The 24,843-nt window shown below is 37.7% G+C and overlaps 2 long non-coding RNA genes across 2 annotated transcripts; both read left to right on the plus strand.

Moving 5' to 3' along the window:
* Window positions 1–9,668: 9,668 nt before the first annotated feature.
* LOC141721142 (uncharacterized) lies at window positions 9,669–13,502 on the plus strand. Its single transcript, XR_012574664.1, has 4 exons — window positions 9,669–10,141; window positions 10,263–10,340; window positions 11,202–11,245; window positions 13,239–13,502. It is a non-coding gene; the product is annotated as an uncharacterized LOC141721142 (long non-coding RNA).
* Window positions 13,503–18,693: 5,191 nt separating this feature from the next.
* On the plus strand, window positions 18,694–22,497 carry LOC141667995 (uncharacterized). The gene is made up of 4 exons (XR_012552859.1): window positions 18,694–19,191; window positions 19,313–19,390; window positions 20,252–20,295; window positions 22,289–22,497. It is a non-coding gene; the product is annotated as an uncharacterized LOC141667995 (long non-coding RNA).
* The last annotated feature ends 2,346 nt before the right edge of the window (window positions 22,498–24,843 follow it).

Consider the following 24,843-nt stretch of genomic DNA (forward strand, 5'->3'; position numbering starts at 1 on the left):
TTGTAAAAACCAGACTGTAGTTTTGAAAATTTCAAAAGTTGGATTTTTGTTTAGTATATTTTAAAAATTGACATTTTTATTATTTTAAAAATTAGAAAATTATTTATTTATTTATTTTAAGTGCAGAAAAATTATTTTTAATTATTTATCTATTCAAAAATAAATCTGATTTATTTTATTAATTAATTGTAATTAGTTTTTATTTATTTTAATTAATCGATTAATTTAATATTAATTGATTTATTAATTTAGTTAATTATTAATTAATTTTAATTAATTTAATAATTGGATTTAATTATTTAAAATTGATTTAAAAATTCTGAAAAATAGTTTCGAGCTTTAAAATATTATTTTAAATTATTTTCAAGGCTCGATAAATATTATAAAATTATTTTAAAGTCAAATTTGGGTGTTCGAACCCTATTATTTAATTATAAAATGATTCGGAGTCCAATTTTAATTCTGAAAAATGTTCAAAAATTCGTATTAAATACCTGAAAAATCATTTTGACCCCGAATCTTCTTTGAAAAATTATTTGGACTGAATATCTTACATGCTATGTGTTATATTTGAACTTATTACTGTATAAAATGATTGTTTGTGCATTGTTTGACTCTTTCTGCCGTAACTTTTAATCCATCATCAAAGTTGGGTGAAACGAAGGGTAGATATAAGCTTGTATCGAATAGAATGAGTTGAGAAATAGTGTTGATGAGTATATGTGTTGTCTAACAGAGGAAGCGAGACGTAGAAAAGGAAAACAAGTGGTTAGTGAGTGGGAACCAATTGATAAGTGTTAGTGAAGTGAAAGCGAATTGATAAGGCAAGTGTCCCTGAACTTTCTTGTAATATACTTGTGAACACTTTTGAACTCTTTTCATTATATTGCAATTATTCCCAGTAATTCATATTCTATATTGCAAGTACTTTGAAGTACTTAACCCTAAACCCTGATTCTTATTGATCTTGAGCCGTGATCCTGATTTCTTGTAAACCCTTGATTGTTGAATTCTTGGATACGAACCACACATATCCGATACTACTCCACAAATACATATCTACCACATACCGATCTTTGATATGAGATTGTTTATCAGACGAACCTTTGTGCCTTGTATAATAGAAGACCATTGTAATAACCCCAAAATTTTCAACTTTTTGTAACCCTTGTGAATAGTGTTTTAGCTGAATGAGAAAACTTTTCACGCCACACTATGTAGGGGTTCTGTTATGGATATTCTGGGATATTATTAGTACTCTATGTAGTATATAAGTGTATGTAAAGATCGTCAGAATCCAATTCCAAACACTTTGGTTTTTCCCGGAAATCCACAAGATACGGAGAGAATTGAGTATAAGGTAACAGGATAAAAAGGATTTAAATTAAAGGATTATAATAGAGGATCATAAAAAGAAATATAATGTATTGAGAAAGGTTAAGGGAACCTAAGTAATAAGATCCCGGGTATGATCCTTCAAACGATAAACGAGAACGAAAGTAAGCGAACCGTATAACAGATCAGCGGTCATTAGGCAAACGATTAGGAAGTTAATCAAAGGGATTAGTGGGAATGATGTCATCCAACCAATAGAAAGAGGACAAGGAAGGGAGGATGACATCATGAGGATGACCTAAGCATGACATGGGAAGGAAGGAGGTGTGGTAGCTTTGTAACCACACAATTTCAAGGGCAAGAAGGTAATTGACTAAATCAAATACAAAAACCAAGCAACCAAGCCAAGTAAAATCATTCTCATCAAAAAAAATCAAAAAGCAACCAAGGCTTTTTTCTTGAAGCTCTCGGCTTTTCACTATTCAAAAGGCAAGAAGAAATTCAAAATCAAAGATCCAAGCTTCCTAAATTGGTAAGATAATTCCCTAATCATCTTCATGCTTAGTTAGGACTATATCATGAGTTTAAGCCATTAATTCCTTCTCAATCTTCTTCATTTAATCAAAGAAGAAGACTATGAATAGTGTTTTCAAGTTTTTTTTAACTTGAAGTTTCCTTGTTTTCTTGAAGATCCAAGCTTTCTTAAGACTTCTCAAAGCTTCTTAAGGCTTCCTAGCTCCACCCACCACTTCAAGGAAGGTATACCATCTCCAAACCCTAGATTCCTATATATTATAAGATGATTTTGATTAGTGGGATGATATTGTAGCTTGTTCTTATGATTTAGAGTTTGGGATTTGGAATGGTAGTGAAATGGAATGGTAATTGTTGTGGTTTTGATTTAAAAGAACTTAAGTATGATTAAAGTTAAGTTTAGGCATAAGTATGAATAATTAAATTGAATTGGTTGGGATTGTTATGATGTGATAAGGATGGGTGTTGGTTGTATGTTGGATTTGAGGTTGGTTTGTGGTTGGTTTTGAATGGTTTAAAATTTGGAAATCGCGTAAACATAGCCGTCGTAACGTCCGATTTTCTTTGGACTGTTTTTGTGCATAGCATTAGGACCCGAGAACCCCCTGCTAGTTTATGACCACTGCCATGTTTAGATAGCTCATGTTACGAGCTTCATTTTGATATATAGTTCGTTCGATTCCGATGCACGGTTTAGGAGAAACGACCGTTTCAAGTAACGGCGTTTCGCGAACGAAACTTTTTCCCTCGCCTTACTTTGAAACATAGGTTAAAGACCAAAAAGGGTTAATTAATGTATGAAACATTTATGGTAAGTGTGTTAGGCAGTTGGTAAGACACTCGCGAAGGAATCGCTTTAAAACTCGTAAAGGTTAAATTATTAAAAATGGTGGAGACGAGGGTACCCGAGTGACTTAAGCAAATCAGTGAGCGCAAAACAAGCGTTAGAGTCTAAGTTAGTTAAAGTATAGATTTACAAGTGATTTTGGTTTAATTCCAACTTACTTGTTGTTTATAGGTTACCAGACTCGTCCCGAGCCTTTTATCACCCCGAGTCGCTCAGGCAAGTATTCTATCCGTTATACTGTTGTTGTGATGTATACATTTGTACATGCATGATCTTGCGATAAATGCATGTTGGTTATTTAGCAAATTCTTGCGATATATTGTAGCATGTGATATGGTATATATGCATGCCTGTTTCATATTCTTGAAATATATATCTGTTGGTTCAGTTGATAATACCTATGCTAGAGGATAGCGGTAACTTGCATATACCCTTAGTATAGGGACCCAAAGGTGAAAATATTTTCTAAAACCGGGAGTCGAGGATCCCGAGTAGATTTTGTATATATGGATATAAATATATATATATATATTTATACTTATATATATATATGGTCATAGTTTCAAAACTATTAATCGAATAAGGTTTATTCGATAACTTTAACTTTATTTTATTATTGAATATTATTTCGAATATTATTCGAAGGCGTATGACTCCTTTATATTAAATGAATATTATTTTGAATATTCATTCGAGGACTTATGACTCCTTTTATTTTATTATCTGAATATTATTTGAATATTCATTCGAGGGCTTATGACTCAGTTTATATGATTTAATGAATATTATTTGAATATTCATGTGAGGATCTATGACTCCGATTATTTGCTGAGGTATATTCTTTATTTTATTAAAGAATAAGGTGTCAATAATCAAACTTATTTTCGATTATTCAAATAAAGATAATACTTTCATATAAGTATATCTTTGGTTATTTAATACTCGTTTCAAGTATAAGTTTTAATACTTCTACTTCAATTATTTTTATAAAGATTATTCTTTATGGGAATATTATTTAATTAATAATATTCAGTCATTTTCTAAATATTCTAGGGACTGATTTACTTCATTAAATCAGCTTTACTCCAAACACTTTATAAAGTGTTTTCGAGTCTTCAAAATGATTTTTAAAGTCAGAGCGGATCCCAAAACTCATTTTTATATTTAAGATCTTCCTTTTTAAGGGGATTTAAATACTCGCTCAAAACCTGGGGAATCCGGCTCTGTGGTGTATTTTATATTCGCAACGAGGTTGCAGTTTTGGTAAATGAATTGATTACTTGCCCAATGTTCGGGAAGTAAGCCCATCTAATTGAGTCGGCATAAGCGACAGGCCGGGGTACGGTCTATTATTGTGTAAGTGGCTGGGTGGCAGTCCATCAACGCGTAAGAGGCCGGGTGGCGGTCCAGCACAAGGTCCTTATGAGGCCAGGGTGATGACCGGTGGGGGATTCATCCATCTACTAGTAGAAAAAGTTACTTATTGGTATCTTTGCCTGATCAGCAAGATATCTGGTTTATGCCAAAATTCTTTTCCTTTCCAAAATTTATTGGATGTTTCAAACTCTGTTCATACTTTACATAACAGAGGTTCCAGGAAATGTTTAAAGAGATATATATGTGGATATATATATATCGGGACTAAATAAAGTATCTCATAACTTTTTCATTCAATAATATTTCAAAGATTGAATCTATTCAAGTCTTAACTTGTGGTCTCATCTATGGGATGTTTTTCTTAAAACTTATAATACTTTGAACGGTGGTAGTTCAAGTAGCTTTATAAATGATATAAGTGTGGTGAAGTATTGGTAACTTCATTCCTTGTTTTTACTTATATCTAGTAAGTAATTATCTTACACAGGATAGAGATTCTATTAAGTATCCATTTAGATACTTATATTATTGTTATCACTATGTATTATCTTGCGAGCTGTAAGGCTCACTCTTGCTTTATTTCTTCATCACACAACAACAGTTAGGAGAGATGGCCAGACTCCAGCAGACCCAGCGCAAGCGCGTGGGAAGCGTCCCGCGCCTTCCCGATGATGTTGTAGCTGCTATAGCTGCAGAGGTAGATCCATTGTAGTTCAGACCATCTACTTTTGAGAATCAAATTATGTATAATTATAACTTGTGGCAGATAATGGCAATTAACTGTAAATTTATCAAGTAATCATTTTGGGTTGTAATAACTGTTAAATGCTGGATTCAAAGACTTGTACTTATTTCAATTTCATCTCTGAGACTATAACGAGTTGTGGTGTGTGTTAGTGTGGGGTCACAGCATGAGGTTATTTATTATTAATTAAGTGAAGTGATATTGTGGAAAGAAAGACCGTGACAACCCGGATCCCCGACCCCGGATCTGGGGGTGTTACAGAAATGGTATCAGAGCTAAGCGTTATAAACCTCAGAGATGATGCGTCGATATAATAACAAACTCACAAAGATAATAAGAACTCTTGCCAAGTTCATGGTCGGACTACTTAAAGTAGTGCTGACAGTTAAAACCCTTACGGGAACCCTTATAAGTATCATGATAGTAATTTAGCTCGTTTAATGTGTAGGCGCCTGAGATAGAGGACCCTGAGATGTTCGAGCGTGAGCATGATGAGGCATTGCTAGATGTTGAGGATCAGGAGGAGCCTGAGATGGAGGAGGATGAGGAGGACCCTTCAGAGGAGCCTGAGACGGAGGTCATTGCTATTTCAGAGGAGGAGGACCCCTCAGAGGAGTCAGAGACAGAGGTTATTGCTATTCCAGATGAGGAGGACCCGGATGAGGTCCCAGTAGCTGAGGAGCGTGTTGGACCTATGGTAGTGTATGCTGGTATCCCATTACCCACACTTCCGGTGGTCAGAGCCCCTACCCCTCCACCACTATCTTGGATTCCTGATGATGACAGCTCAGAGACCCATACTTCCGAGCCTAGGCAGACCGAGGAGGCACCCTCAGCGGCTCCAGATTCACCACCCCTTGACCCTGCCCACAGGCAGTCTTCGTTAGCTCATGGATATGTTCAGGATGTATTGAGGACCCGAGTGGCTGTTGCCGAGGGCCGACTAGATGAGGCCAGGAGGGAGTTGGATGCAGAGAGGGCGGGTAGGCGTACCCGAGCTTATGAGACTAGGGCTTCTATACCCCGATCCTTGAGGAGGGAGCTTACGGGGATAGAGCTCACATCCCGAACGAGGCTCAGATCGCTCCAGGGGGACAGGCATGGTAGGATCTCCAGGCGGCAGGCCGACTATATCTTCCGTCGTGCGATGGAAAGGGTTTGGGAGCTGACCCGCTCCGGTGTGTGATTCAGGATTGATGATGGAATAGTCTAGTTGTCTAGTTAGCCGAGGCCTTAGTAAGAGCCAATTTTCCGGGATAGTTGACTTGTATATAGCATCCCTTTTTCTGACTAGACAGATAGACTCTTGTGTATCACTTTTGGGACAGATGACTGTAGCACTGTTGTACTTTTGACCAGATCAAACTATGTATTTCTCGCATTATGTATATATTTGTTTCCTTTCGGTTCAGTTCCATAGTGACGGGATCACTGTTTTTATCATTATTATTACTGCACTTCGTATTAGAACTTTCTTAAAATAATAGAATTGCGATATACGTTCTCCCCATTATAAGAGCTGTGCAAGGCACAATGTTGTATATGATTGTGACCTAACGTTGAATTTTCCCAATAATTGTTTTTATAATTATCAGAATCATGCCGCCAAGAAAGATTGGAACTAGGGCGAACCCTGGATCTGAAGACCAGGGAAGCCATAACCAGGATGATAGGAACCAGGAGCACAGTGAAGAGGAAGATGAGGATTATGTGGAACAGGATGACTCCCTGTATGAAGAGGAAGAGGAAACATATGATGTTGAGGGATTTGAGATAGAGGCTGAAGAAGGAGAAACCGAGGTTGAGCAACCAGTACCAAACCCAGGCATGGATCCCATGGGCCAGTTCATGCAACTCCTAAGGCAGAATTTGGAACGTCAACCCAACCCACCCCCTCAAGGAAGTAACAATGCTGTGACAAACTCTTTCAGGGCTTTTAAGTCCCTTAAGCCCCCTGAGTTCCACGGATCAGCCGACCCAGTTGAGGCAAGGGCATGGTTAAAGGAAATGGAGAAATCTTTTGAGATTTTGAGTACCGAGGAGGCACAGAAGACTGTATTTGCTACCTACCTTCTGAAAGGAGAAGCTAACTACTGGTGGGAGGCCAAGAAAAACATGGAGACAGATGCTATTATAACCTGGGAGAGATTTAGTCAGTTGTTTCTGGGAAAGTATTTCCCGAGGTTTATGGAAAACCAGATGGAGCTCAAGTTCTTGGAGCTAAAGCAGAATAACTTGTCTGTAGCAGAGTATGAGGCGAAATTTACTGAGTTATCAAGGTTTGTGCCGGAGTTTGTGAGCACCGAGGAAAAGAAAGCTAGGAGGTTTCAGCAGGGACTGAAACCGTGGATTCAGAATAGGGTGGCAATCCTTGAGCTTACGGACTATGCCACTCTGGTGCAAAAGGCAATGATTGTAGAAGTTGGAAGTGAACAGATGCAGAAGGAAAGAGAGAAGAAAGGAATAAAGAGGAAAAGTATGAGCATGGGTGGAGGTTCCGCAGGAAGGAGCTTCCCAACTAGATTTAATCGAGGAGCAGTGTCCCTACCAGGAAGGAACACTGGGTTTAAGCGTCCAATGAGTGTGAGTGTGAGCCAGGGCGGCCAGAAGTCAAGAATGTCCTATTCCAACCAGTCTCGACCCCTATTGCCAGCCTGTAACATATGTGGAAGGAATCACACTGGGGAGTGTAAAGGAAAGCCTGTAACCTATTTTAAGTGCGGTCGGGAAGGCCACTACTCAAATAAGTGCCCATCATCAACCCCTGCCGTCATTCCAACCGCCACTTGTCATCAGTGCGGACGCCCAGGTCATTGCAAGAGGGAATGCCCAATGAACAAACCAGCAGCTTCGGGAGCAAGCAGGGCTGCTTCCAATAAGCCACCTACTGCGAGGACTTTCAACATGACAGTCCAGGATGCTATGAAAGATTCAGATGTGATAGCAGGTACCCTTTCTCTAAATTCAGTCAGTGCAAATGTTTTATTTGATTCGGGAGCAACTAAATCTTTTATATCAAAGGACCTTGCGCGTAAGTTAAGACTTAAGGCTGAACCCTTGGTAAAACCCTTACAAGTAGAAATAGCCAATCATGAAATTATTCCTGTTAACCAGATTCACCCCGCCTGTGAGATAGGCATAGGGGAGCAATCTTTCAGTGTTGATCTGATTCCTTTTAAATTAGGGGAGTTCGATGTGATTTTGGGAATGGACTGGCTATCTAGCAACGATGCTCAGATAGACTGTAAAGGGAAGAAAGTTAAGTTAAATATCCCCGGGAAGAAAGAAGTTATATTTAGAGGAAAGAGGCAGACGCAGAAATTTTTGACTATGGCCCAGGCCAAAAGGATGCTACGAAAAGGAAGTGAGGCTTACCTAGCCTATGTGGTGGACACGCAGAAGGAGGTGCCCAACTTACAAGATATTCCAGTAGTCAACGAATTTGAAGATGTATTCCCCCAAGACCTTCCGGGATTACCACCCGATAGAGTGATTGAATTTGCTATTGAGTTGGCCCCAGGGACGGCGCCAGTTTCAAAAGCACCTTACCGGTTAGCCCCATTAGAAATGAAGGAATTAGCTATCCAATTGCAGGAACTCTTGGATAAGGGTATGATAAGACCCAGCGTGTCTCCGTGGGGAGCACCAGTTTTATTTGTTAAGAAGAAAGATGGGAGCATGAGGTTGTGCATAGACTATCGAGAGTTGAACAAGCTAACCATAAAGAACAGGTACCCATTGCCTAGAATAGACGATCTGTTTGACCAGCTAAAGGATGCTGTTTATTTTTCCAAGATCGACCTGAGAACTGGATATCACCAACTAAAGATTAAACCCGTAGATATTTCCAAGACAGCGTTCCGTACCAGGTATGGGCATTATGAGTTCTTGGTAATGTCCTTTGGATTAACCAACGCCCCAGCGGCTTTCATGGATTTAATGAATAGAGTATTTAAGAAGTACTTGGACAAGTGTGTGATAGTTTTTATCGATGATATTTTGATCTACTCAAGGACTGAGGCAGAACATGCAGAGCATTTGAGGATAGCTCTAGGAATACTCAGAGAGGAGCAGTTATATGCCAAATTCTCGAAGTGTGAATTCTGGCGGAATGAAGTACAGTTTTTAGGACATGTGATCAATAAAGAAGGAGTATTGGTCGACCCCTCCAAGATAGAGGCGGTCTCAAATTGGGAAAGGCCAACCACACCCACAGAGGTAAGGAGTTTCATAGGATTGGCCGGCTACTATCGTAGATTTGTTCAGGACTTTGCGAAGATCGCAGCCCCTTTGACACGACTTACTCGTAAGACAGAGAAGTTTGAATGGACGGAGAAATGCGAGAACAGTTTTCAGGAATTAAAGAAAAGGTTGATAACGGCTCCGGTATTGGCATTACCGGACGGAAAAGGAGATTTTGTGATATATAGTGACGCGTCGCACAAAGGATTAGGATGTGTGCTTATGCAGCACGGTAAAGTTATTGCGTGTAAGAACCCTGATTTTTGTAATATTTTAAAACTTCTGTGAATAGTAACTTGAGCTAATTAAGTAATACGTATGGGGATCATCATAAAATGAATAGTGGAATTTTGAGAATCCGAGATCATATTCTTGTTTATCGAGGAAAATAAGTGAATGTAAAAGCCGACGGAATTCGAAGATTCACAATTATACTACGTGTTTTCGTATCCGTAAAGAATGGCGTAGAACCGGGAATACTACGTGAAATAAATAATATATCAAGGTATTTCTATGATCAAGAGAAGGAATGGAATTGGTTATAGGATTATAAGCGATAAAAGAAATCGCTACGAAACAAGTCGTTATACGTGGAAACTATCGGAATGGAACGACGATTGCGTTTACGATAAATAAACGAATGAGAAATTAAATCCCATGCAAGTTGGCCATGCATAACCAAGTCCTAACTAGTAGTTAGGAGTGTAACTAGATGATTAGAAGCTAACTAGAATAGTTAGTGTAATAGTGTTGAATAGTGATGGGAGACAAACAAGTACACAAGCCATACTTCTCCCTTTTCTCACTTCACCACACAATCAAACCAACCCATACCTTTGCCAAATTATTGTCAAATCTGCTGCATACATCCCATATATTCATTATACACTCCCACACTTTAGCCACAAAAGAAAACAACCCCTTTTCCCTCACTTAAAGCTCTCCCATTTTTCATTCCAGCAGTTCGGATTTTCTGAGCAAGGGAGAAAGAAAAATTCATAACTCAAAATATACTCATTCAAATATCATGAAATTTTTACCATAGATTTTCTATATCATGGGTAAGCTTCGTACCAAATTTCAGCCTCAAATTATTTTTTTTCAATTTTATAAAAATGTTTGAATGAGGTGCTGAAAGGTAACTCCGAAATTTTAACTTGTTTCTTTGTTTTGTTTCTTAAGGATCTAGCCCTTCTAAGTGTTTTCTAAGCAAACCAAGCCTCAATCATCCTAGCACTAACCTTCCTAGTATCCAAGAAGGTATAACTTTCAACCTTTTAAGGTTTTATGGTTGAATTTAAGAGTTATGTTTGTTGTAGTGTTAAGATCCAAAGGATTGTGTTTGTTTGAGTTTGTATTGATTATGTTCTTGCTAAAGACTTGAGATGTTGAGTTGTAATCCATGTATGTGGTACTATATAGAGCATATAAGGTTCATGTGGGTGGATCTTGAGAAGTACTTGTATTTATGATGGTTATAGGTAGTGATTGTGTTAAGATCAAGTAGTAGAAATTGAGTTTGGGCATTCTTGCACTTGATCTGTTTTCTGCAGGACATTCGGCCATGAAAATTATTAAAATTTGAAAACCACTGACCATGAATAGATAGAGATTGTTTTATAGTTTCTATGCATGTGTAGATCATCATGAGGAGATTTACGGTTTAGGAGTTATGGTCGTTTTAGTGTAAAACATTTCTGCGATTAGCCAACTGCACTTAAGTCCACTTGCATGGTGATTTTGAAGGACTTAAAATAATTTCGAGATTCTGGAAAAATTATAAAAAATGGATATGACAGTAGAGAAGAATGTCCAAAAAGAATTTTGAGAAAATATTAATTTTTCGATTTTATAAAAATGTTTTGGTAAAGAGAGCGTAAGCGAGAAACGCATAAAAACCTAGTTTTGACGCGCGTTTTCTCACGTTCGAGCTTAAAACTCGAAATGGACTTTCTAAAGCGAACGATCGATTTCAAAACTCGACCATGTTATAAAGTGAGAATATAAGTGTTGAGAATATGACGATCGGAGATTCGTTATACTTGAGTAGTTACGAAAGTTGCTTAATAAAAGTGAGACGTTAATCGCGTACTAACTTAGACCATTGGTTCTTGTTTATAGATCCCAACCAAACACCAGAGACCATACCACTTCGATTACTCGAGGCAAGTTTTCGAAACCCTATCTCATACTATCCATGCTATATATTTATATACTGTTGTGATATTGATGGCATGATTTACAGTTCAAATATATATGCTTGTCTATGATATCAATGCATACGAATTATGCGATTGTTTACGAAAACAAATTTCGTTTTACACGAGTATGAGAAATTGAAACGTATTTCAAATATAATATAGGATAATGGGAGTCAGAAATATTTTAATAACGATTTAATTCCGGAGAGAGCCGAACGCGAAAGATTTCTATTTCGATAAACAAAGTACGCTCGCGTAATATATATATCAAGCGAACGATTGAGATTTTGACTTAAACTTCGAGAAATATTGGTTTATTCATTTAAGGGACACCCTTACTTGATTGATTATTTTATAAAGCGATACTTAAGGGATTATTAAATATAAAGAAAGTATTTAAAAATATACTGAATAGTTTATAAATCATTTCACGTTATTTAATAAAGATTTAACTATTCAAAGAGCAATTATAGGATACCAAATCCTGTTTTGATTATTTGATTAAGGTGTCTCCATTCGTTGGACCTTATTCAGAAATATTTTGTATTTAAGGTTTTTTATTAATTCATTGAACCTTAATTAGAAATACTTTGTACTTAAGATTTTATCAATTCATTGAACCTTATACAGAGATGTTTTATTTATAAGATTTTATCAATTCATTAAATCCCTCTTAGATTATTATGAGACCTTAGATATTTAATGTCTTCGGACTTCTAAAAACTTATTTAAAAATAGACATATTTCCCAAAGGTACTTTCTAAATTATTCAAAACTCTTGAAAGAGATTAATCATTTGAAACGTATCAAAACCTTAGGGAACTTAGTCTAGAAGCATAAGAGTTTTGCTTCCTCGTTCAATAAAGAACAAGTGAGTAATATATGTGTCACCCTACTACAGATAGGGATTTGAAAATGATTTTAAATTCAAAACTCCGACAACTCCCAAAGATCAATTGAGTTAAAAGTAATGAATAAAACATCTTATTTACAGGTCAACTTTTAACGACCTATTCCTTCGAAAAAGGATTTTGAGCAAAAGATATAAATGTTTTGGGACTGGAATGTGGCCTGCCCGGCACGGAGTGGTATCGGGCAGTGACCAGGCGCGGAGTGGCGCATTATGCAAGCGCGGAGTGGCGCATTGTACGGTTATATGGTCTATGTGACCATTGACTTTCGGACTTGCACGGCAATGGGCAACCACCGTGTAGTGTCTTGATGAGCCCAAAGGCGGCTAGGTTTGTATTCCTTCTACTAGTAGAGAAAATTTCGTATTCGGCTGATCACCGATACGTGGTTTATTCCAGTATAGTCCCTTTCTTCCATTTTGGAAAAACTGTTGTGAAATATACAACAGAGAGCCGATAAGGCTGAGTTTTAAATAAGGATATTGATGAATATATATCAAATCCATTTGAGAAATCTGCCGATAAGACTGAGTTTAAATAAGGATGTTGATGATTATATATCAAATCCATTTGAGAAATCTGCCGATAAGGCTGAGTTTTAAATAAGGATATTGATGAATATATATCAAATCCATTTGAGAAATCTGCCGATAAGACTGAGTTTAAATAAGGATGTTGATGATTATATATCAAATCCATTTGAGAAATCTGCCGATAAGGCTGAGTTTTAAATTGGGATGTTGACGAATATATATCACACCCATATGAGAATCTTGGTTCGAGTAACATCTTGAGATTTTGAAATAAAATGAGTACGAGTATAAAATGATTTTGAGAAGGAGATGAATACAAGTATTCAGTGGATATACTATTGTAGTTGATTTTGAGAATTTTATAAATTTGATAAGCATATAAACTTTCAGAACGCTTTGGAGATACAAAGTATAATTATTGGTTTTATTTATCCTTACATACTTAATTATGGGGATATATACCTTGCTGAGCTTTAATGCTCACCCTTGCTTTTATATATCATATCACAACAGACTACCAGCATGGATCAGACCAGGACTGTTGTCCTTAGGCGGGTAAGGAACGCTCGTGAGTTCCGTAGGCTTTTTGTGCGCCAGCCCCGTCAGGTAGATAAGTGGAAATGATTTATTTAATAATGTTTCCAAGCATATAACCTGTGTGTGTGTGAGTCTGAATAAAAGGTCGAGTAATATTGTGAAAAGAGAATTATTTAATTAATAAGTGATCGTAACAACCCGAATTCACGACCTTGGATTTGGGGGTGTTACAGAAATGGTATCAGAGCCAAAGGTTATAAGTCTTGGAAATAGTAAAAGTAAAATGGGTAGATTGAGGATCTAAAAGTTAACAAGAACTCTCATCGAGTTCGTAGTCGGATTACTATGGAGTAGTCGCGACGGTAGTACCCAAGGGGACCTTAGCCTTAAGAGTTGAGGCATTGGTTGAGTTATTAACAGTCGATTGAAAAGCCAACATTAAGGGAAGAGAATGAGTTGTAGCACTCAGAGAAAAGATTTCTAAGAGTTATATGCGAAAGAGAGTCTATTGGTTAAGCCGATAGAGTTTGTTGATGGACTACCAGGAGTTATGTTGAAGTGTTTATGTGAAGTGTTATACGGAAATTGATGGAATCGTTTAAGATCGACAGAATGAGGAAAGGAGAAAATTGTACATGATTCTTTTATAATGTTGATATCAAAATGGAGCTAAGTCTCCGGAGAAAGCGGGATGAAGACGATACCCCAATACCATGGGTTGATTGGAAAACCCGAGTCTTGCCACTCATAGCTCTTTATAGAGTGTCCTTGAGGAGACATATTAGGCAAGAATCAAGATGCTTAATTCTTTTACTATTAAGGTTATTACGTTACCTGAATTGGTTGAAAGTATTGTTCCGATAATAAGGGTTCAATACATGACGAACATCGATTCTACCAAGAAGGGTATTCGCTATACCATTGAGGAATCTATGTCCTATAAGGAAGATTTTAGCGTGTCCCAAGATGAGAATGCTATGCGATAATATGAAATCATTTCATCCGTTAAGCCATTATGGTTTGGCACGGAAAGCGAGAATCGACAGAATAATTTTTGAAAAGTTTCATGCTCCTGCAATCAACGCAGCAAGCTCCGAACTACTAGAGGGGAAGACCAATAAGTCTGGCGCAGAATTCCAAGAGTGGGATGTCACTAGGAGCTACGTGTATATTCTCGAAAGGATGTCGTCTTTTGTTAACGCATCAAATCAGGTGCGTGGGCACAACGTTGCGAGTAACTAAAGAGGAATGAAGAATGTATTTGTGACAAAGCGAGTTATTAAGCGACTTTAACATAATGAGTAGAGACGTGAATAATGTTATATTGGTGATCTTTTATATTAGCATCAAGATGCCACCCCGACATATTTGGAAACTAGAGCAAACCCTGCTGAATTGGTAAACCAAAATAACCAAGAACACGAGGAAGTCGAATATAATGAATTCGGCTTAGAGTATTACAATGAAGAAGAAACTATGGATACTAACGAGGGGGAAGGCCAGAGAGGAAACCCCATGGACCAAATTATGAATCTTCTTCGAGAGAATTTAAATTGTCACCCTCAACCCAGGTTGATCATGTTCCAGTTACTAATGTCTTTAAGGCCTTTAGGTTGTTAAAACCCCCAGAAATTTCAAGGGACTGCTAATCTGTTAAGGCCAGAGCTTGGCTGAAAGAAATGGAAAAGAGCTTTGAGATAGTGCCTATAGAAGAGACACAAAAGACCGTGTTCACCAATTATATGTTGAAAGGAGAAGCAAATTATTAGTGGGAACCTAAAGGAACCCTGGAGACTGATGTGATTATCACATGGGGAAAAGTATTTCCCAGGTTTATGGAGGCTCAGATGGAGTTGAAGTTTCTAGAGATTAAGTAAGATAAGATGTCAGTGGTTGTGTACAAAGCCAAATTTATTGAACTGTTGAGATTCGTGCCGGAGTTTGTGAACACGAAAGAGAAAAAGGCAAGGAGATTTCAGTAAGGGCTGAAACAATGAATTCAGGACCGAGTGTCATTACTTGAGATAACAGACTATGTGCAAAAAGGCCTCGATTGTAGAGGCAGAGAGTGAGCAAGGTCAAAAAGAGGAAGAGAGCAAGAAGAGGAGTTCGGAAGCCAAGGCGGTAGAGCGATAAATAGAAGTTTCCGATTAGGACTGAGAGGGGAGCGGTGTCCCAACCCGTAGTGGGTACCAGGTTTAGCGAACCGGTAAGCAAGAGTATCGCCCAGGGAGGTGGTCAATATAGGACTATGTTTTATAACCAGTTTCGGTCACCCCTACCAGATCATAAGTCATGTGGGGAGAAACATCTCGGGGTATGTAATTTGGGAAAAGAGCTACTGAGGTTCTTTAATTGCAACCAACCAAGACATTATTCTAGCAACTGCCCCAACCCAGCTAGGGCGTGATAGCAGGTAACCTTTTACTCAATTTGGTTACTGCAAATATTCTGTTTAATTCTGAAGCAACTAAGTATTTTATATCGCGAGATTTTTGGCCAAGTTAAAACTTAATGTGATTCCAATGCGAGAATTATTGCGAATAGAAATAGTGAATTTAGAGGTTGTTCCAATTAATGAGATTCATCTAATCTGCAAGTGGGAACTAGGAGGGAAGGACTTTAAGTTGGACTTAATTCCTTTCAGGCTGAGAGAATTTGATGTGGTCTTAAAAATGGATTGGTTGTCGAGCAATGGTACTTAGATTGATTATTAAGGAAAGAAAGTTAAAATCCGAATGCCTAACGGTAAGGAAATTGTGATTAAGGGTCAGCGTCAGACCCAGAAATTTTTGAATATTGCTCAAGCGAAGCAATTATTGAGGAATTATAGCAAAGCGTATTTAGCATACGTGGCGGGTACCAAGAGAGAAGCCCCGATGTATGTGACATACCAGTTTTTAACGAATTTGAGGATGTGTTTTCCAAAGACCTTTCAGGATTATCACCTGACCGAGAGATAGAGTTCGCTATCGAATTAGCATCAGGAATGACATCAGTTTCAAAAAGCCCCATATAGGCTAGCCCCGGTTGAAATGAAAGAATTGACTTCACAGTTGCAAGAACTGTTGAACAAAGGAATGATGAGACCTAATGTGTCACCATGAGGCACACCAATGTTGTTTGTCAAAAAGAAGGATGGCAGTATGCGATTGTGCACAGAGTATAGGGAACTGAATAAGCTGACTATTAAGAACAGATACCCTCTCTCTAGAATTGACGATTCGTTTGACCAACTTGAAGGAGTTGTACACTTTTCGAAAATCGATCTAAGAACGGGATATCACCAACTGAAGATTAAAACAGGGGACAAATACCGTATTTCGCACGAGGTATGGACATTATGAGTTCTTGGTGACGTCGTTCGGGCTAAAGAATTCCCCAGTAGCTTTCATGGACTTTGTGAATCGAGTGTTTAAAAAGTATTTGCACGTGTGCGTCATTATTTTTATTGATAATATTTTAGTCTATTCTAAAATGGAGGAAGAACATGCGGAATATCTGAGGATAGTGGTAGAAGCATTGAGAAGAGAAAAGTTGTTTGCCAAATTCTCAAGGTGCGAATTCTGGCAAAATGAAGTTCAGATCTTAGGACAATTGATGAGCAGTGAAAGAGTGCTAGTTGCCCCTACCAATGTTGAGGCAGTATTCCAATGAGAAAGAATAACCACACCTACGGAAGTAGGAACTTTTTGGGAATTAACCGGTTTTATGAGAGGTTCGTACAGGATTTCGCTAAGATATCAGGACCTTTGACTAGGCCTACTTGCAAAACGGAAAAGGTTGCGTGGAATGAAAAATGTGAGGATAGTTTTCAGGAATTGAAAAGGAGTTTGGTAACAGCCCCCGTGCTGGCATTGCCGATGGATATTCAATTCATCCTGGAGGTACCAAGATGTACCGAGATCTAAATGAATATTATTGATGACCCAACATGAAAAGAGACGTGGCCAATTGAGTCAGTAAGTGTTTGACCTGTTAAAGAGTGAAGGTGGAACATCAGCGACTGAGGGGACTCCTACAACCCTTAGGAATTCCGATGTGAAAGTGGGAACAAATAGCCATGGATTCTGTGGTAGGATTTCCCCGAGCTAAGGCTAACCGTGATGCAATATGAGTAATTATATATCGACTGACCAAGTCAGCATACTTTCTTCCAATCAAGAAAACCTACATGGTGGATAGATTAGCAGAGCTATACATCAAGGAAATTGTGATAAGACATGGAGTCTCTGTAGCTATCGTATCTGACAGAGATCCCCGATTCAACTCCAGATTTTTTTGAGGAGCTTTCAGGAATGCTTATGAACCAAACTGAATGTGAGTACTGCATACCATCCCCAAACCGATGGACAAAGTGAGTGAATCATTCAGACATTGGAGTACATGTTGAGAAATTTTGTAATTGATTTTTAAGGTTATTGAGATGAACACCTATCTTTGATAGAGTTTGCCTATAATCATAGTTATCATGCGAGTATAGAAATTCCCCCACATGAGGCGCTGTATGGTCGGAGGTTCCATTCACCCTTGTACTGGGATGAAGTTGGTGAAAGAAAGTTACTAGGTCCCGACTTGGTGTAAAGAACGAGGGACATAGTTGAGTTGATCAGAGGATGACCGACAGCGTAAATATGCCGACTTAGCACGAAAAGACAGAGAGTATGAAGTGGGTGACCAGGTATTTTTGAAAGTGTCACCATGGGAAGGACTGATGAGATTTGGAAAGAAAGGGAAGTTGAGTTCCCGATATATGGGTCCTTTGAGATTTTGTGACAAATAGAACCGTGGCATACGAATTGGCTTTACCTCCAAACCTTCAACAGGTTCATAGTATTTTTCATGTGCCAATGTTGAGAAAGTATAATGCGGATACCAAGAATATAGTGAAACATGAGTAAGTACTAGATCTATTCTACATTGAGCAACCAGTTAAAATCATTGGTTGAAAAGAGAAAGTACTCAGGGACAAGAGTGTCAAGCTATTCAGATTCTTATTGAGACATCCCAAGGTCGAGGAGTCGACTTGGGAATTAGAGAGCCACCTGCGAGAAAGGTACCCCCATCTATTTGTGAGTTGATTCCGGGACGGAATCCTTTTAAGGGGGGGAGACTGTAAGAACCCTGATTTTTGTAATATTTTAAAACTTCTGTGAATAGTAACTTGAGCTAATTAAGTAATACGTATGGGGATCATCATAAAATGAATAGTGGAATTTTGAGAATCCGAGATCATATTCTTGTTTATCGAGGAAAATAAGTGAATGTAAAAGCCGACGGAATTCGAAGATTCACAATTATACTACGTGTTTTCGTATCCGTAAAGAATGGCGTAGAACCGGGAATACTACGTGAAATAAATAATATATCAAGGTATTTCTATGATCAAGAGAAGGAATGGAATTGGTTATAGGATTATAAGCGATAAAAGAAATCGCTACGAAACAAGTCGTTATACGTGGAAACTATCGGAATGGAACGACGATTGCGTTTACGATAAATAAACGAATGAGAAATTAAATCCCATGCAAGTTGGCCATGCATAACCAAGTCCTAACTAGTAGTTAGGAGTGTAACTAGATGATTAGAAGCTAACTAGAATAGTTAGTGTAATAGTGTTGAATAGTGATGGGAGACAAACAAGTACACAAGCCATACTTCTCCCTTTTCTCACTTCACCACACAATCAAACCAACCCATACCTTTGCCAAATTATTGTCAAATCTGCTGCATACATCCCATATATTCATTATACACTCCCACACTTTAGCCACAAAAGAAAACAACCCCTTTTCCCTCACTTAAAGCTCTCCCATTTTTCATTCCAGCAGTTCGGATTTTCTGAGCAAGGGAGAAAGAAAAATTCATAACTCAAAATATACTCATTCAAATATCATGAAATTTTTACCATAGATTTTCTATATCATGGGTAAGCTTCGTACCAAATTTCAGCCTCAAATTATTTTTTTTCAATTTTATAAAAATGTTTGAATGAGGTGCTGAAAGGTAACTCCGAAATTTTAACTTGTTTCTTTGTTTTGTTTCTTAAGGATCTAGCCCTTCTAAGTGTTTTCTAAGCAAACCAAGCCTCAATCATCCTAGCACTAACCTTCCTAGTATCCAAGAAGGTATAACTTTCAACCTTTTAAGGTTTTATGGTTGAATTTAAGAGTTATGTTTGTTGTAGTGTTAAGATCCAAAGGATTGTGTTTGTTTGAGTTTGTATTGATTATGTTCTTGCTAAAGACTTGAGATGTTGAGTTGTAATCCATGTATGTGGTACTATATAGAGCATATAAGGTTCATGTGGGTGGATCTTGAGAAGTACTTGTATTTATGATGGTTATAGGTAGTGATTGTGTTAAGATCAAGTAGTAGAAATTGAGTTTGGGCATTCTTGCACTTGATCTGTTTTCTGCAGGACATTCGGCCATGAAAATTATTAAAATTTGAAAACCACTGACCATGAATAGATAGAGATTGTTTTATAGTTTCTATGCATGTGTAGATCATCATGAGGAGATTTACGGTTTAGGAGTTATGGTCGTTTTAGTGTAAAACATTTCTGCGATTAGCCAACTGCACTTAAGTCCACTTGCATGGTGATTTTGAAGGACTTAAAATAATTTCGAGATTCTGGAAAAATTATAAAAAATGGATATGACAGTAGAGAAGAATGTCCAAAAAGAATTTTGAGAAAATATTAATTTTTCGATTTTATAAAAATGTTTTGGTAAAGAGAGCGTAAGCGAGAAACGCATAAAAACCTAGTTTTGACGCGCGTTTTCTCACGTTCGAGCTTAAAACTCGAAATGGACTTTCTAAAGCGAACGATCGATTTCAAAACTCGACCATGTTATAAAGTGAGAATATAAGTGTTGAGAATATGACGATCGGAGATTCGTTATACTTGAGTAGTTACGAAAGTTGCTTAATAAAAGTGAGACGTTAATCGCGTACTAACTTAGACCATTGGTTCTTGTTTATAGATCCCAACCAAACACCAGAGACCATACCACTTCGATTACTCGAGGCAAGTTTTCGAAACCCTATCTCATACTATCCATGCTATATATTTATATACTGTTGTGATATTGATGGCATGATTTACAGTTCAAATATATATGCTTGTCTATGATATCAATGCATACGAATTATGCGATTGTTTACGAAAACAAATTTCGTTTTACACGAGTATGAGAAATTGAAACGTATTTCAAATATAATATAGGATAATGGGAGTCAGAAATATTTTAATAACGATTTAATTCCGGAGAGAGCCGAACGCGAAAGATTTCTATTTCGATAAACAAAGTACGCTCGCGTAATATATATATCAAGCGAACGATTGAGATTTTGACTTAAACTTCGAGAAATATTGGTTTATTCATTTAAGGGACACCCTTACTTGATTGATTATTTTATAAAGCGATACTTAAGGGATTATTAAATATAAAGAAAGTATTTAAAAATATACTGAATAGTTTATAAATCATTTCACGTTATTTAATAAAGATTTAACTATTCAAAGAGCAATTATAGGATACCAAATCCTGTTTTGATTATTTGATTAAGGTGTCTCCATTCGTTGGACCTTATTCAGAAATATTTTGTATTTAAGGTTTTTTATTAATTCATTGAACCTTAATTAGAAATACTTTGTACTTAAGATTTTATCAATTCATTGAACCTTATACAGAGATGTTTTATTTATAAGATTTTATCAATTCATTAAATCCCTCTTAGATTATTATGAGACCTTAGATATTTAATGTCTTCGGACTTCTAAAAACTTATTTAAAAATAGACATATTTCCCAAAGGTACTTTCTAAATTATTCAAAACTCTTGAAAGAGATTAATCATTTGAAACGTATCAAAACCTTAGGGAACTTAGTCTAGAAGCATAAGAGTTTTGCTTCCTCGTTCAATAAAGAACAAGTGAGTAATATATGTGTCACCCTACTACAGATAGGGATTTGAAAATGATTTTAAATTCAAAACTCCGACAACTCCCAAAGATCAATTGAGTTAAAAGTAATGAATAAAACATCTTATTTACAGGTCAACTTTTAACGACCTATTCCTTCGAAAAAGGATTTTGAGCAAAAGATATAAATGTTTTGGGACTGGAATGTGGCCTGCCCGGCACGGAGTGGTATCGGGCAGTGACCAGGCGCGGAGTGGCGCATTATGCAAGCGCGGAGTGGCGCATTGTACGGTTATATGGTCTATGTGACCATTGACTTTCGGACTTGCACGGCAATGGGCAACCACCGTGTAGTGTCTTGATGAGCCCAAAGGCGGCTAGGTTTGTATTCCTTCTACTAGTAGAGAAAATTTCGTATTCGGCTGATCACCGATACGTGGTTTATTCCAGTATAGTCCCTTTCTTCCATTTTGGAAAAACTGTTGTGAAATATACAACAGAGAGCCGATAAGGCTGAGTTTTAAATAAGGATATTGATGAATATATATCAAATCCATTTGAGAAATCTGCCGATAAGACTGAGTTTAAATAAGGATGTTGATGATTATATATCAAATCCATTTGAGAAATCTGCCGATAAGGCTGAGTTTTAAATAAGGATATTGATGAATATATATCAAATCCATTTGAGAAATCTGCCGATAAGACTGAGTTTAAATAAGGATGTTGATGATTATATATCAAATCCATTTGAGAAATCTGCCGATAAGGCTGAGTTTTAAATTGGGATGTTGACGAATATATATCACACCCATATGAGAATCTTGGTTCGAGTAACATCTTGAGATTTTGAAATAAAATGAGTACGAGTATAAAATGATTTTGAGAAGGAGATGAATACAAGTATTCAGTGGATATACTATTGTAGTTGATTTTGAGAATTTTATAAATTTGATAAGCATATAAACTTTCAGAACGCTTTGGAGATACAAAGTATAATTATTGGTTTTATTTATCCTTACATACTTAATTATGGGGATATATACCTTGCTGAGCTTTAATGCTCACCCTTGCTTTTATATATCATATCACAACAGACTACCAGCATGGATCAGACCAGGACTGTTGTCCTTAGGCGGGTAAGGAACGCTCGTGAGTTCCGTAGGCTTTTTGTGCGCCAGCCCCGTCAGGTAGATAAGTGGAAATGATTTATTTAATAATGTTTCCAAGCATATAACCTGTGTGTGTGTGAGTCTGAATAAAAGGTCGAGTAATATTGTGAAAAGAGAATTATTTAATTAATAAGTGATCGTAACAACCCGAATTCACGACCTTGGATTTGGGGGTGTTACATTGCGTATGCGTTGAGACAACTGAAGGAATACGAGGTTAGATATCCTACTCATGACCTTGAGCTCGCGGCAATAGTATTTGCTTTAAAAATTTGGAGGCACTACTTGTATGGAGAGAAGTGCGAGATTTTCACAGACCATAAGAGCCTCAAGTACATATTTACGCAGAAAGAGCTCAACATGCGCCAGAGGAGATGGTTAGAACTAATCAAGGACTATGATTGTGAGATTCTCTATCATCCAGGGAAAGCCAATGTGGTGGCTGATGCCCTTAGTAGAAAGGAGAGACTCAGAATGATAACGACTTCGGAAGAGTTGATAAGGGATTTTGAGAGAATGGAAATAGAAGTAAAGGTAACCGGAACCGGAGCTGAAAAGCTTTTTGAGATCTCAATGCAGCCAGAGTTATTGGAAAAGATCAGATTGTGCCAGGAGAAAATAATGAATGAAGGCAGAGAGTCAATGACTGGAGAGGAGATCCATACTGAGAAAGATGATAAAGGGATAATGAGGTACTCCTACCGAATTTGGGTTCCGAATGTTCAAGAACTTAAAGATGAGATTTTGGATGAAAGCCATAGTTCAAGGTATTCCATTCACCCGGGAAGTACAAAGATGTATAGGGATTTGAAGGAATATTACTGGCGGCCCAACATGAAGAGGGACGTAGCAGAATGGGTAAACAAGTGTTTGACTTGCCAAAGAGTAAAGGCAGAGCACCAGAGACCCAGTGGACTTTTGCGACCCCTGGAGATTCCCGAATGGAAATGGGAACAGATAGCGATGGATTTTGTTGTAGGCTTGCCAAGGACGAAAGCCAATCACGACGCCATTTGGGTAATTATAGACCGACTGACAAAGTCAGCTCATTTCATTCCTATCAATGAGAGATACACAGTCGATAGACTGGTGGACATTTACCTTAAGGAAATAGTGACACGACATGGAGTCCCAGCGTCCATTGTCTCAGACCGAGACCCTAGGTTCAACTCCAGATTTTGGAGGAGCTTTCAGGAGTGTGCGGGGACCAAGTTAAATATGAGTACCGCGTACCATCCCCAGACGGATGGACAGAGTGAAAGGACCATCCAGACACTAGAGGATATGTTGAGAGTCTGTGCAATAGACCTTAAAGGAAGTTGGGATGATCACCTGCCGTTGATCGAGTTTTCTTATAACAATAGCTTTCATGCTAGCATCGGAATGCCGCCTTATGAGGCCCTGTACGGAAGAAGGTGTCGATCTCCCTTATACTGGGATGAAGTAGGAGAGCGGAAGATGCTCGGACCCGAAGTGGTCCAAAGGACCAAAGATATAGTGGATCTTATCAGAGGGCGACTTGTAGCAGCCCAAGACAGACAGAAGAAATATGCAGACCTAGCCCGAAAGGACAAGGAATATGAAGTAGGGGACTTAGTATTGTTGAAAGTATCCCCTTGGAAGGGATTAATGAGGTTCAGAAAGAAAGGAAAACTAAGCCCAAGATACATTGGACCTTTTGAGATATTAAGACGGATTGGAAAGTTAGCTTACGAGCTAGCCCTACCCCCTAATTTGCAACAAGTTCATAATGTGTTCCATGTGTCAATGCTAAGGAGGTATCATCGGGATGCCATGCACATAGTGGAGTACGAGCAGGTGGATATGCAGCCAGATCTAACTTACGTGGAGAAGCCAGTAAGGATTATGGATAAGAAGGAGCAGGTGCTTCGGAACAAAGTGATCAAGCTAGTCAGAGTACTATGGCAGAATCATAACGTGGAAGAATCAACTTGGGAACTAGAGAGCACAATGCTAGAAAAGTACCCCCATTTGTTTTCTGTTTGATTCCGGGACGGAATCCTTTTAAGGAGGGGAGACTGTAATAACCCCAAAATTTTCAACTTTTTGTAACCCTTGTGAATAGTGTTTTAGCTGAATGAGAAAACTTTTCACGCCACACTATGTAGGGGTTCTGTTATGGATATTCTGGGATATTATTAGTACTCTATGTAGTATATAAGTGTATGTAAAGATCGTCAGAATCCAATTCCGAACACTTTGGTTTTTCCCGGAAATCCACAAGATACGGAGAGAATTGAGTATAAGGTAACAGGATAAAAAGGATTTAAATTAAAGGATTATAATAGAGGATCATAAAAAGGAATATAATGTATTGAGAAAGGTTAAGGGAACCTAAGTAATAAGATCCCGGGTATGATCCTTCAAACGATAAACGAGAACGAAAGTAAGCGAACCGTATAACAGATCAGCGGTCATTAGGCAAACGATTAGGAAGTTAATCAAAGGGATTAGTGGGA

Source organism: Apium graveolens, chromosome 1 (genome assembly GCF_009905375.1).
Source record: "Apium graveolens cultivar Ventura chromosome 1, ASM990537v1, whole genome shotgun sequence".
NCBI classification, from domain to species: Eukaryota; Viridiplantae; Streptophyta; class Magnoliopsida; order Apiales; family Apiaceae; genus Apium; species Apium graveolens.